This window comes from Vitis riparia, chromosome 3 (assembly GCF_004353265.1).
Source record: "Vitis riparia cultivar Riparia Gloire de Montpellier isolate 1030 chromosome 3, EGFV_Vit.rip_1.0, whole genome shotgun sequence".
In the NCBI taxonomy this organism is placed as follows: domain Eukaryota; kingdom Viridiplantae; phylum Streptophyta; class Magnoliopsida; order Vitales; family Vitaceae; genus Vitis; species Vitis riparia.
This window is the reverse complement of record NC_048433.1, coordinates 8,173,763-8,187,460: the sequence shown is the minus strand read 5'-3', so window position 1 is coordinate 8,187,460 and position 13,698 is coordinate 8,173,763.

The following is a 13,698-nucleotide window of genomic DNA, read 5'->3' as shown; positions in this document are numbered from 1 at the left end:
TATGAGTAGGGAACAACCTTTAATTACTTCCTAAAGATCCCTAAAGAAATAAACAAACCATGGGTTATAATATAGAGGTCCTGATAGCTCATGAATTGGATGTACAAAATTGTTTTAAGGATGTGCCAAATTTTATGAAATATGTGCCAAATTTTATGAAATATGTACCAAATTTTATAAATGATGCACCAAATTGTCTTTAGGATGTACCTTGGGTTCCAATATCCATTTTAAGGTGGGGAATAACCTCTAATTCCTTCTCAAGGGTCCCCAAATGAATATATGAACCATGAAAATGAAAATAGGGGTCTTGGTTCCTTTAAGAATGGATATACTTAGGATCTCAAAGTTCTTTTTAGGATGGACAAAGACCTCCAATTACTTATCAAGGGTCCTAAAGGAATATATACACCATGATAAGTATGATAGTGTCTTCGGTTCTCTTAAGCATTAATTTACCTATTTTTTTATTAAATTAATATAAAAGGTTAAATACAATTTTTTATGAAAAATATATTTTTATTTTATTTTATTTTAATTAAAAATTAAAGATTTTAACCAAAAAAAAAAATTAGATCCACAATCAATTTAAAATCATAAGAAAAATGATAAAAGCATCGTCACTTATTGTGATTTTGATATGATAAATTTAAAATAAAAATTAAAAGAAAAATAATGTAAATAATAAAATAGTATTGCGATGATATTTTTACTCTTACATGTGGTAGAATTTACAAAATAAATAAATCTTTTGTTTAGTTTTAATATAAAAAATCTTATATCATAAACTTCTAAATAATAAAATGGAGTTTTTAAAATTTATAAAATGTATTATTATAATTAATATTTAAAATCATTATTATTTGTGGGATAATATTTTCATTTTTTTACATTATATATATTTTTTATTTAATTTTTTATATTAATTATTTATTATATATTATCATTTTAAGTTTAATATGTCAAAAAAAATAATTAAAATCAATAAATATAGACAAATTAGAGAGTAAAAAAAATTAAAATTAAAGAATTTTTATTAAAAAATGCACGAGCATATTAAAAAGAATATAAAGACAAAAAAGAAAAATAATAATAAAAATTATAATAGGTGACAATGGATTATGGTGGCAGGAGAGGAAAAAAAAGAAAAAAGAAAAAAGTGGAAACATGACAAGTGGTAAGAGAGATATATTGATGTGAGAAAAATAATAAAATTAAATGACTCATGTACTTGTTAACAGATAGCATTAAATTGGTGTGTGCTTTGTCCTTTACTTTTGAGGGTAATTGTGGAACAAATTTGAAAGCACTATTGGAGTGCATGAATAAACAATATTTTTTTCCATTTTACACCAAAATTAAAAAGAAAAAAGTAAAGTTCCAAAATCTCATATTTTTTGTAGTTGGTGTATAGTTAGATGATTTTCCCAAATAAATAATTAGAGATTTGATAAAATCATATAAATAAATAAAAAAAATTCCAAAACATCCCCAGAGTGCCTAGAATTCCAATAGTACAAAGAGCCTAATCATATATTATTTATTCTAGAGTTGATCAAACTTATCAATGCTCAAAAATGAGATAGAACAATGTGTCGTACAAAGATTGAATTTATTAACAAGCATAGAAGTGAGATAAAATCAAACCAAAAAATTGTACAATATAATTGAAGTATCTAGATTATATGAAAAATGCCTAAAGAGCCTAAACATGCATAGGTTATCCCAAATTTCAAAGAAAAAATCACAACCATAGATTCAAATTAGCATAGTAGGCATAGCAAGATTAAATTAAATATTAAGCTTAAGAAATTATTTTTTGAATGAAACCAAACCCTAAAGGGTTATTGAAGAAGTCTATTATATAGGAAATATATCAAAAATAATTTTAAAATCCATGAGCTAATATAAATTTACAAAAACACTTTCGAGTGTCAAAAGCAAGTCAGAATCTGGACCTTTTGAAAAACTGATTTAACTTACAAACGAACCAATTAAGACCCATGTGGTGGGCTAGTTCAAGCAAACCAAGCCCATAATGGGCTTAAATCACTTAAGCCCACTATAAGCCTATATAAACCCCCTTAGGGGTTAGGGCTTAACTCTTGACCAATGTTTTGAAAATCAAAGCCTGATCTAATTTGATTCACCATGTTGGGCTTAAAATGAGTTAAACCGATATTGAACTTGTCCACCCAATCATGGGTTGACCTTTATTTTTCTTTTACATGAGGCATGCAAAGATTTCAAACCCAAAGGCCCACTTTAAAGCCCATACCAGTAACCTAATTTCATGTCTAGGCTACTAGGATAAGTTGGTAAGGGGTAAAAAGCCATAATTTGAACCTAGGTTCAAAGGTATGGAAAATCAAGGTATGGACCACCCTCTTATACTTACATCTTTCTACCATAAAGCATTTAAAAACTATATATACATTAAACACAAAATGAATATAAATATTTATGATTTATCTATAATAAATATCAAAATAATATAAATAAAAGAATTAATAATTTTCAAAATTGTAAAATATATATCTACTTAAATCCAAATAAAATTTAAATAATAAAATCTTATTTATTTTAATAATTAAAATTTACATATTTAATAAAATTGAAAATACAAATAATTTAATAAATCTTTGTTTTATTCTTAACATAATTTAAGTTATCAATATTAATGATGATTATATGATGAAATGTATTTAAAAATTTTAATTATTTACATATATTGTAATTTCTTATAATTATTTTTATTTTAATAATATATAAAATATTTATTTATGACATCATTGATTCAACCATGGTTTAACCACTAGTTCGACCATTGAATCGTGAATCGGTAACTTTTCATGTTTAATGACCGATCCAATTCTAAAAATATTGCTCTTAACAATTCATTCTTCTTGTTCACTTAGAGAGAGAGAGAAAGAGAGACCTAGCCACCAATCCTCCAAAAGGTTTCCACCCCTCCATAACAATATCTGGAAAAAGCCATTGAGAGGAAGACTACTAAGTTTATGAGACATTTTATGGATTTGGCATAGTCTCCATCTAGGAGCTTTCAAATTTGAGGTAAAATACTAAACTTTAGATCCTATAAAGTTTTAGCTATATCTAATGCTTCCATTTTTAGGATCTAGAATCCTAGGAAGCTAATTTTGCACCATAATTGATCTTGAGATATGGAATGGAGTAATTTAAATATTCCCTATACATTTATCATGAGTTCATAATCCATCACGTGTGTTGACATTTTATCGAGACCAATTAGATGCACAAACCCATGACTAAGTACATATCACGTGTAATGTATTATTGTTAACCATTTAAGCATTAACATTATTAATGTAAATGTTAGTATTTATAGGTCTTGGAACCTTACATGGGAGACTTGGTTGCATATCTTCCAACATGTATAGAAAACCAAGAGAATTGGTAGGTGATGTCACCTTTTATCTGCTTTGACATTATCGAGTGGCCTTGATTAGAGCAAGTTTTGCAACAATTTAGTCTCAAATAAGAGATACCTCCATCTTATTTGATAAAGCATGACCTACATTCAGTGGATAGGTAAGGATAACATAAGTACGATTATGGGGCATATATTCCATGCATAGTACATTGCCCTATGGGCTAGTCATGCAAGTGTATCATGATTTAGACAATTATCATACACCCAACATGGAAAATATTGTCATCAACTTGTTGTTTCCATATCAATCTATGAAAAGACACCATTTAGTACACAAACTAGAAAATGAACAAAATAACTAAGGTTAAATTAGAATCTAAAACCTTTACCATTCACCTTAACTATTCATTAAAAAAATAAAAATAAATCCAAGCTACCACACATAGTAGTAAATCTAACTATGATTCATAATCATGTGAAAAGAAGGCTTCTATCAAAGTTTGTGAGTTTCTTGGCCTTGTACCATCCTTGGGATTAATTAGTTCTATTTCTCAATAAATAAAAAGAAAATGTATAATTAACCCAATATAGTAGGGACTACCTTGATGTAGGACATGTATTGAATCCATTGAAAGCTTTGTGAGAGAAAAAACATTTTCCTAGTCTACATTAAAGTCAAATAAAATCATTTTTATACTAGGCTATTTATTACAAGAATTGGAATTTTATTTATCCTATCAATTCACTTTTTTTATAATGAGAGAACATCCTTTATTCTAACTAATGATATAAAGAATGAAATTATATTTCATAAGTTCATGTTCCACATTTTAGAGAGTATAATATACATTGCAGGCCCAAATCCAATAAGTTTAAACCTTTAGAGAATTGATAATCCAACATGGTACCATAGTATGTTTGATGGGAGGCCATGTATGCAAACCTCACCATATATTCATTTTCCCATTTTGTTGAGCCCACAAATGGAGCCAAAAAAGAAAATAGGCTCCACGTGATGGAGGGTATTAGAGAGAATGATGTACATTGTGGGATCAGATCCTATAAGCTTAAACTTTTAAGAAAATTGATTGTCCAACTTTATGCTATTAGAGAGATAGGAAAGAATGCATGAACCTCAATATCTAAGTTGCATCATATACATTATTGGTTCAAATACTAAAAGTTTAAAACCCTATTTGGTAATTATTTTTTAAAATAGTTCTGAAAAATAGTTTTTGAGAATAGGTTCTAAAAACTGTTCTTTGATGTTTTGTAGAACAAATGTTGTTTAAGAATTTGAAATTTAACGTTTTCAATACCTTCAAATATGTTTTAAAGATAATTTTATATGCAGTGCTTTATTTTTAGTTATTCTCTATATTTGTATAATTATTTTTAAAAATAGTCATAAAAAACAAGTGAAAATAACTTAAAACAACTAAAAGATGTTATTTAAAAACATCTTTGGCCCATTTAGTAATTATTTTTTAAAAAAAGTTCTAAAAAATAGTTTTTGAAAACTATTTTATGATGTTTTGTAGATCAAAAGTCTGTTTGAAAACCTAAAATATTTTTAATATGTTTTTAATATTTTTAAATATGTTTTAAAATAATTTTTATATCCATTGTTTTATTTTTAATTATTTTACATGTTTGTATAATAAATTTTTAAAATAACCCTTAGAAAACAAGTGAAAACAGTATAAAACCACTAAAAGATGTTCTCCGAAAACACCCTATTTTTTGTTTTCTAGAAGAAAAAAAATCAAGAAAACTGTTCTTGAAAATAGTTGTCAAACAAGCCCCTTATTTCTAAAAGAAAATTGTTTTCTATTTTCTAGTTATCAAAACGTACTTTCTTTCTTTTTTGTTCTAGAGAACAAGAAACTATTTTTTAAAACAATTACCAAACAAACCCTAAACTTTTAAGAAAATCAATTGTCCAACTTCATGGCATTGAAGCTAGGAGAGAATGAACCTTAATATCTAAGTTTTCCATCAATATCCTAGTTTAATTTCAATCAAGCTAAATACCATAAATTCTCTACCATGGTAAAACCAAATCTCCTCCTTAATTCATGGCCTTAGTGTTCTCCATCATCTTAAGTTGAGAAAAACTTGTAGAAGAAATTAAGGACGATGAGGGAAGCAAAAATCCAATCCCACAAAACCAACTATGGATCAACAATGAGGTGCTTCTCACTCATGGCTTCTTGAATCCAAGGAAAAAGACATTTTAAGTATGATTCTTTGTGTTAAAACAATATATGAGATAGACTTCTCTTCAATAGAAATTGCTCCTTATCGTAGTCAAGAAAGAAAAAAACTCTAAAAAAATAGGTTGATGACTTTCAAATAAAAAATAAAAAATAAAAGGGCATGGTTTCTTAAAGAATATTTAAAAAAAAAAAAATCAAAAATATATGTGACAATCTTACCCAAATCAAAAGTTGCAAACCAAGACAAAGATTCCAATTTACTCATAACTTAAACAAAGACAATAAAATATTCGAGTTACTATACTTACTAAACCACCTTATTCTTTCTTTAGCGAGTTCATGTCTACTATTGAAGGAGATGAACAATCACTCACTATACCAAAAGGAGGATAAAATATTTCTAAAACTTTACACTCATTTTGGATAGAGAAAATTTCAATTCAAGAGGAAGAGACTTCATATCTATAGGGCATTAAAATTCTCAAACCAAAATATCAAAATACCAATAACAATTTTAGGCAGGCTAATATAATGTTGTACATATATGCCTGTTCATCATTTCATTCTCATTCTAAATGCATCAAGTTTGATTATCACTATTAGAGAGAAGGTTGTTATGGGCACTTTTTTTACTCACACATTCTCAACTTGCTAATATTTCTATTAAGTCTTTGTGAAATGATGTCTTTTCAATGTTTCATGACAAACCAGACATTCATATTCATTCTTATTCCAACTTAAAGAGGTATATTAAGAAAAAAATCAAGAAGATACACAATGTAAGTAAGCGAGGAGATACATAGAATCAAATGCATATTAAGGGAAATGATCAAGGAGATACAAAGAATAGAAATAATCAATGAGATATCCAAAATCAAATGCATAATGAGTAGGAATCTGCTCCAATCAATAATTACATAAATCAAAATCAATCAAATATAACAATATTTGATTCCCTTAATTTTATAAATTTTCTTGTATAACTCACCATACATTCTTTTATAAAGTTTTAAAAATAAGTAATAGAATGAAACACTTCTGTTATCAAATTATCAAACGCTTCACACATTATATCTCTGATCATGCCTACTTCTTCCATTGTGGACACTAGGCAGCTTTTTATAAATAATGAAGTCATAGTTTTCCTAATAGAAATGGGTTCATACATCATGGGTTTTTGAATAAGACATGTATCTGATGAATCTGATCATTGAGGCAACTACTCTAATAGAATTTAGAGGTAAAAAAGTTTCTTTAAAAATAAATAAAACATAAGAGGATTTGAAGTTTTGGTCATAGGCTTTTCAGTTTGCCTGGCCATGTTCCTCATCTGCTCTGGCCGCTCAAACATTGTGTCTAGAAGCTTTCCTCAATTGGCTAAATGCTTCACTGTATTCTTTCTGTGCTTCTAACCGGTGAAGCTTCTGTTTGAGCTGTATATGGAGCTCACAAAGATGATAGCACTGCGGCCAACCTCAAACCCCCATATTGCACCAGACTTTGGCAGAGGGTTTTGAGTGAAGAACCAATCTATGATTGATTCTAGACATGGGTGGCCGAAGGAATATACCTTTTCAGCTGGTGTGTTGACAAATACTGTGGTTTCAGAACCAAAATGAGTGCAGAGCTCACTAGCCTTTCTGGGAGAAGCAAAGAGGTGTGTAGAAAAAGTAACCTGCAAGGTACTTTCTTCCTCCGTTTTCATCATCTCAGCCTCCTGCTTATTACCCTTACTTCTTCCCACAGAGAAGAAAACGAGAGAAAGCACAAGGCTTTTCATAATCAAGATTGAACGATTTTGTAGAGAAATATTCAGGTATTTAAAAGGGTTTCTTTCCCTCTAAATTTGCTGACAATGCTCTCTTAAATTACCACATCTTGTGTTTAAAAATATATATTTTCCCCGAATTTATAGTTGTAAATAATTTGAATACTAAAATTTTAACCTCTTATATATATGGTATAGCCATAAACATTATAAATATATTTAAACATTTCAGTATGTTAAAAAAGTCATTGACTGCCTAACCATATCTACCATCTTATGACAAAGGTGTTAGAGTACAAATACGTGAGTATTTAAACATTTCTCCATTTTTTAAATTTGAAAAAATATTAAGGTATTGATTCAATACCTACTGAATTTTTTAATGCGAGCCACTAATAGTATATGATAAAATTTGGACTGTCAAACAAAACTACAAATATATGGGATAAGGGCGCCAACAAAAGAAGTGAAGGTACAATGAAGTGATACCTAGGTACAAATAAACCTGACTAAAATATAATTTGATGAGATCAAGGTATAAATAAATGAGACTAAAGTATCATGGGATGAAATTAAGGTACAAAGTAATCAAATCCCTATTGAGTACAAAATAAGACCTGAATTACACACATGGCATTACTTGATTAATGGAACCTTTGCAATAAATACTGAAAAAATACACTTATTTGATACCATGATAAGACTCGTGAATTTGTTTAAATCTATATTGCATTCCTTATAATTAATGTTTTACCGATTAATTTGGATACTCTACACTAAATTTCTTACTTAAAATTTTGGATACTAGAACCTTCATCTCTTGTGATATAGCCATAAATGCAATTCAAATTTAGATACCTTATTTGTATTTGTTAAAAAAGGAAAAAAAATTGGCAACCGATTGATATTATCATCTTATGATAAAGAGGTTTAAAGAATTATTTTTAAAATTACTATCTCTAGTATCTGAAGTCATATCCCATTCCTAATATTTCATTACTTACCTAATTATTTAGATACCTAAATCTTAGCTTCTTATAATATAGCCATAAGATAACCAATATATTTAAACATCTTAGTTGTAGTTGTTAAAAACAAATGACAACCTAACTATATTTGTCATCTCATGATAAAGAAGATTGAGGAGAAAAATATGGGCAATTAAAGGGGTTTCTCTATCTCTACATTTGTTATCAATGCTATCTAAAATTAGTAAATTTTGGAACCAAATGTATAGTATTCAATCTTTGTATTTAACTATTTACCTAGTAGCATGAATGCCAAAATCTTAGTCTCTTATAGTATGGTCATAAACATTATGAGTAAATTTAAACATATTAGGTATACTTGTCAGAAACAATTGACAACCTAACTATATTTAGCATGTTATAATAAAGAGGTTTGATGAGAAAATATGATTATACAAAAGGGTTTCAATATTTCTAAGTTTGCTACCAATATCTTAAATTATCAATGCTTTCCTTGTATTTAATTTTTTATTTCATAATTTTAAAACCAGGGTGATGTTTGGATACTCTTTCTATTTTTATTTTTAAAAATTCAAATTCTTATATAAAATATAAGAACTCTTTTACAAAAGGAAGAGGTTTACTATATGCCCTTAAAAAGTCCTTTCAAAACTTTAAAAATTTGAAGCAAAATTTTTTTACTTCTTTACATTTTAAAATTTTTAAAAAGTGTTGTCAATTACATAAAGTATGTTACATTTCATAAAAAATTTCCAACATTTTTAATTAATAATTTATCAAAACGCCAAAAAATAGAAATGTATTGAGCATATTTGACTTATTAGTTAATAATTTTGGATACCAAAACTATAGCCCCCTTATAATATAATCAAAAACATTATTGGCATGTTTGAATAAGGAATGGGAATGAAAATTCTATTTCCATTTCTATTCTCTCTTGATTATAAATGAATTTGGTGATTTCAATTATTGCCTTTATTTTTTATTTAAAAACAAAATTGTTTTTGAGAATTTATATCATTATAATTGGTTGTTTTTTAGAAACAATTTTTAAAAATAAAGTAAAATAAAGAATTATTCCTCTGATTTTTTTTAATTAGAAAAAATGAATTTCCAATCAAATAAGACTTTGTATTGAATTTATCAATAAGTTTAATAATTTTTTAAAATAATTTAAAATATCTATATATATATATATATAAAAGGAATATAATTAAATGATAATAATAATAAACATAATTAATACTTTAAATTCTTTAATAAATATTGTAATTTTTAAGAATAATTTGAAGTTTAAAAACTGATTAACTAATTATAGATTAAATAAAATAATTGAGAATATCATCTTCCTAATTGAGTAATAAATATATGCATATAATGAATTTTTTGGTTTATTTATATCTTAAAAATTAAATTTTATTTGTTTTTATATTCATATTGATCATATTTAACTAGGTTTTTTCTTTTTTCTTTTTTTAAAAAGGTAAAAATTTGAAGGGAACTTAATTTGAATTAACCACGGCATTCTAAGTGAAAAAAGGGGCTTTAAAACATGCTCAAACCCTAGCCATTCCACTAATCAGGATTTGAGCTCATGAAAAAGCACATATGAGAGCTATTGAGAGGAAATAGGTCAACCGAATGGCGGCCATCTTAGTTTAGTATGCCAAATGGACTTGCTATACTTTGCCTAGCACCGATCGATTAGATGCCCAACTAATTGTGTTGTTAGACTCCTAATGTCATTTACAACTACATTTATTAGTAATAGCCAGTGCATAGCCCCATGTGATCATCTACCATTTCTTCATGGAAGTGGCCCTAGTGACTAATACTTTTCTAGAACCAGTAAACAAAGCAATTGGGACTCATTTCTTAATTGCCTAACACCCGCAAATCATAATTAACTTTGAGATCCCAAGCCTTTAAGAATCTTTAGTGCATCTTAATCTGCACTTTGAAATACTCCTCATTGAATGCATTTGAGTTAGAATTGTTCACTTGTAAATCTTTTCTTTCATAGAGATCTCTTGGTAGAACTTCAACTATTTTGAGAATTGTTGAAGGTGTATGAGACATTGAGAATTGTAAAAGTTCATTGATACTTAAAAAACAAAGTGTATAAAGAGGAAAAACTTTGGTTAAAGACTCTTAGATTATGTTTGATTCTCGGAAAGTATTAAGTAAAGAAAAAAAAATGTTAAGAAAATGGTTTTCTTATATTTGGTTTCATAATGAGAAATACGAAAAAAAAAAATCAAATCAAATTAAATTAAAATTAATTAGAAATGTATTCACTTTAAGATTATTTAATCTTTATATATTAATTTGAAAAAACATATAAAATAATTTATTGACTTTGAATGTAATTTTTATTTTCCTTTGTTTTAACTTTTCTTCTCTATTTTCTGTCCCTCAAATTTTTGGAAACCAAACATAGCCTTAAAATTAGTGGAGCAATCTCCAAGGCTAGGATTGAACTGAAAGACTTGAACATAAGTGGGTTTGTCAAACTATGATAAACTCTAATTTGTATTTTCTTTATTTTAAATTTTTGGCACATTATTGTTAATTGTCAATACTCGTGCTTAAATTGAAAAAGATTTCAATAACCCAATTTACACCACTTCTTCTATGATTTCTTATGTCAATTTATCTTAGGAAAGACCATAACCACAATTGATATTAAAGCTAGACCTTTTATCAAATAGACTTAAGGTTTTTTTTTTTTTAATAAAATAAACTTAGGCCTTATTTGGATTGACTCTTAGAAGTTAAAACTTATTTGTTAAGTTTAATTAGAGCCGGTACCTTTTTGGATTATTTTGCTAAAATTTTAATTTTAATAAAACTTCTACAATTCAACTTGTAGTTAAAAATAAAACTCTATCTCAAATGGGCCCTTAAGATGTCTATTTAACATCTATTTTCTTTAAGTTGAATTTTATTTTCAAATAATTGTTTCAATAAAAGTCATTTAGAACTTTTATCTTAAACCCAAAGTTTAAATGCACAATTTTGCATCTATTTCTATTCAAATTTAAGACAAATTTAGAAATATTACCTTTACTTCTTAATGAAATTGATTATGGTTTCTGTAAAAATAAAAGACTTGGCTTTTATAGTCCTTGGGCTATGAACTTTATGACGTCATTAAAGATGGATGAATACGTATCCTTTGATTAAACTTCGTTGATGGAGTAAATGTTTCAAAAAATGGAGTTTATTCAAAAGAAAATATAAATTTGCAAAAAGTATTTCAAAATTTTGAAAATGGAAAAAAAAATTGTGAAGCATATTAAATGCGAAGGCAAATAAAAGAATAAGATTTTCGCCCCATGTCCTTTCCGAATGATGATACATGTTACAAAAAATGATCTCTTAATATGATTTATGCCCCTAAGTTATTCTCACAAACTTTTTAGTCTACTTTGGCACGATATTAAAAATGACAATCATTTTTATTGGTCACAAAATTTAAAACATTAAAAATATATAATAACCATGATAAATATTTTTTTTCCTTCTATACATGCTTAGAATTGATTATGGCATAAGAGATCGGTACATGCTAATACAAACTAATTACATAACTCAATAAAAATGAACTGATAAAACATCTTCCAAAAATTAATTTTGAAATAGAAAAAAAAAATTGTAGAGCATATTAAATGGAAAAGTAAATAAAGAATCCATTTTAAATAATTTGATTTCAAGACCTTTAAAGTTTTTACATATGGAATTAGTTTTGGTAGAATACATTTTGATTATGTTATTTTTAGTGATTTTCTAAATGTACTTAAGCATTATTATTTAAATCATAAAGATGAAGTTTTTCATATCTTATGTTATAAAGTTCAAAAAAAAAAAATCATGGGAAGAATTCTCAAATTATTATTAAGTATTTTTCAAAAATAAATAAATGTAAATAGTCAAATTTATCCATGCATTTTCATTAAAAAATCAAAACATGTGGATGATTTGCATCTTATTAAAATTTCTTGAAGAACTTACAAGAACAATGACTAGTTATTCGAAGAAATAATTTGAAATGAAGTATCTTAGAAAAATAAATTTGTCTCAATCTACAAAGCAAGCACTTTTCACATAAGGTATTAATTCATCAATCAGTATATACAAAGAAAGTTTTGAAGTACTTTCATAGACACAAATAATATCTATGGAGTTCTTTCTTAATCATTCGCTCACTTAAAATGAAAAATGGAATATTTTATTCAAAAAGTACCAAATCTTGGTACAATTGTTGGATTGATGTACATTACATTTATATATAACTAAATATCAAATTCTTTATTAATTTTCCACCAAGATATAGTTTTGAACCAACTCTAAGAAATGGAATTAAGTCAAACATGTATTACAACCTCTTCATGAAAGAACTTAAATGTGTTTATCTTATTTAAGAGGTTGAGAATCATAGTTACTTCGTTATGTAAATTTCAGTTATTTTTCAAATCCCTACAAAGCTAGATCTCATATTAGATATATATTTACGTGAGTTAATATTACGATATCTCGTAGTTTTGCAAAGCAAACATTAATCGAAACTTCTTCAAATCATTAGAAATATTCGTAATTTATTAAGCCTAAAATGCATATAGTTAAGATTTGTAATGTAACTTAGTCGATAAAGTTGACTATCCTCTATCGAAGACAATCCAATAATGATATATGAAAATAATATAACATATATCCAAATTAAGCAACATAAAGTAAAGTAAAGATGATAGAACTCAAAATATCATATTGAAGTTTTTTCTACACTCATGAGCTCTAGAAGAGGTGAGAAAAAAAATCGATATACATCAAATATGATCATGTAATAAGTAAGCAGATTCTTTTTATGGAATCATTATTATTTAACATTTTTATTTAAATTAACTATAATAAATTAAATAAAATAATAATAATTTTTAGTATCTCAAATAAGAGAACTTTTAGAGCAGTGAGAAAATGAAAAATAAATAATTGGAATTGTAAGGTATAAGACAAACTAGCACATTTCCTTCAACTTTTCAACAAAGGTTGCAAATTTCTGGCAATGGTCTTTTAAAAAATATTTGCCTGAAATTCAAAAAAATAATTAATCTCAACATTTTAGTTGTTCACATGTTTAGCACCTTAGAATGTCCTCATTAGATGACTTACTAGAAATAAAATTAAAAAATTCAAATTTCTTTCACCTACATTCCCCTTCATATTTCTGCCTTACCAAACATGGCCTAAGGTGCCAATCAATAATTTCCACCCTTTAACATGTTGGACCAAGTTGAACCTTAACCAATG